Genomic DNA, 2,740 nt, shown 5'->3' on the forward strand with positions numbered 1-2,740 from the left:
GAACAACAGCAAAGGATCTTGTGAAGGTGCTGGAGGAAACAGGTACAAAAGTATCTATATCCACAGTCAAACGAGTCCTATTTTGACATAACCTGAATGGCTCAGCAAGGAAGAAGCCACTGCTCCAAAACCGCCATAAAAAAGCCTGACTACGGTTTGCAACTGCACATGGGGACAAATATCGTACTTTTTGGAGAAATGTCCTATTTTCTGATGAAAAAAAAATAGAACTGTTTGGCCACAATGACCATCGTTATGTTTGGAGGAGAAAGGGGAGGCTTGCAAGCCGAAGAACACCATCCCAACCGTGAAGCACGGGGGTGGCAGCATCATGTTGTGGGTTCTTTGCTGCAGGAGGGACTGTGCACTTCACAAAATAGATGGCATCATGAGGTAGGGAAATTATGTGGATATATTGAAGCAACATCTCAAGACATCAGTCAGGAAGTTAAAGCTTGGTCGCAAATGGGTCTTCCAAATGGACAATGACCCCAAGCATACTTCCAAAGTTGTGGCAAAATGGCTCAAAGACAACAAAGTCAAAGTATTGGAGTGGCCATCACAAAGCCCTGACCTCAATCCCATAGAACATTTGTGGGCAGAACTAAAAAAGCATGTGTGAGTAAGGAGGTCTACAAACCTGACTCAGTTACACCAGCTCTGTCAGGAGGAATGGGCCAAAATTCACCCAACTTATTGTGGGAAGCTTGTGGAAGGCTACCTGAAACGTTTGACCCAAGTTAAACAATTTAAAGGCAATGCTACCAAATACTAATTGAGTGTATGTAAACTTCTGACCCACTGGGAATGTGATGAAAGAAATAAAAGCTGAAATAAATCATTCTCTCTACTATTATTCTGACATTTCACATTCTTAAAATAAAGTGGTGATCCTAACTGACATAAGACACCGAATTTTGACTTTGATTAAACGTCAGGAATTGTGAAAAATTGAGTTTAAATGTATTTGGCTAAGGTGTATGTAAACTTCCGACTTCAACTGTATATCTCTATCTCTCTGTCTCTCTTTCTGTCTCTCTCTCTTTGTCTCTCTCTCTTCTTTCTTCCTCCCTCTCCACAATGACCACAGTAGGTCCACACTATAAAGTAGAAATGATTGAGTTATTATTTATAAAGACTACCTTTCATTTACATGGACAGGAACCAGAATGTCTTATTATGTAGAACATGAAGGTTATAGATCAGGAAACCAACGTTACACAATTATCTATTTTTCTGGTGACTGAAGCTATGGGGATTCAATCCAATTGTTAATTTGGACAACGCATCATTCACTGCTTCTCAGTGCTAGAGGCATCACTACATACACCCTGGTTCGAATCCAGGCTGTATCACAACTGGCCGTGATTGGGAGTCCCATAGGGAGGCACACAACTGACCCAGCGTCGTCCGGGTTTGGCCGGTGTAGGCCGTCACTGTAAATAAGAATTTGTTCATAACTGATTTGCCTAGTTAAAAAAAGGTCAACTAAAATATGTAATAAACCAACGTATTCCTACTCAACCCCATAGGAATAGATTACAATAAGAGTAGTCCTGTGTGAATACAGTAACTCTCCCAGGTCAGGTAGAAGACCTATTTCAGAGGGGGCTATTTTTCAAGCACTGCTCTGGTGCGTTACAACAAACAGCGGATCACAGTTTGGGTCACAGAGAACAAGGTGTTCATTTGTCACGGAGACAGGGGTCCTATACAAATCGTTCATTATAATAAAGAAAAAGAAAGATGCATGAGAGGTAGTCTGGCCTACACGTGGCTCACACACACACACACACACACACACACACACACACACACACACACACACACACACACACACACACAGACACACACACACACACACACACAGACACACACACACACACACACACACACACACACACACACACACACACACACACACACAGACACACACACACACACACACACACACACACACACACACACACACACACACACACACACACACACATATATATGAAGTGGGTGGTTAATAATAAGACCATACTAAAGATGCATGGGACCAAACTGTGTGCTGATTAAAACAAGGGTCTATGTGTGACCCTACATGGAGGGAGTGTGTGTGCTGATTAAAACAAGGGTCTATGTGTGACCCTACATGGAGGGAGTGTGTGTGCTGATTAAAACAAGGGTCTATGTGTGACCCTACATGGAGGGAGTGTGTGTGCTGATTAAAACAAGGGTCTATGTGTGACCCTACAAGGAGGGAGTGTGTGTGCTGATTAAAACAAGGGTCTATGTGTGACCCTACATGGAGGGAGTGTGTGTGCTGATTAAAACAAGTGTCTATGTGTGACCCTACATGGAGGGAGTGTGTGTGCTGATTAAAACAAGGGTCTATGTGTGATCCTACTTGGAGGGAGTGTGTGTGCTAATTAAAACAAGGGTCTATGTGTGATCCTACATGGAGGGAGTGTGTGTGCCTGTCGCTTGCATTTCAGGCCTTTATCACAACTGTTTTCATACATGATAAAATGTTCAACCATTACACCACCTCACTTGTTCTTTTCAATCAGACTGAGCCCCTGAGCCCCTGGTGGTGAGATGGGAGCAGTTTGGCTGGATTCATGTAGGCGTCATCATCCTCTGTGATGTTGTCACTTCGCAGGGCTGCACTTCTGTTTTTCACACACACACACACACACACACACACACACACACACACACACACACACACACACACACACACACACACACA

Source organism: Oncorhynchus mykiss, chromosome 18, assembly GCF_013265735.2.
Source record: "Oncorhynchus mykiss isolate Arlee chromosome 18, USDA_OmykA_1.1, whole genome shotgun sequence".
In the NCBI taxonomy this organism is placed as follows: domain Eukaryota; kingdom Metazoa; phylum Chordata; class Actinopteri; order Salmoniformes; family Salmonidae; genus Oncorhynchus; species Oncorhynchus mykiss.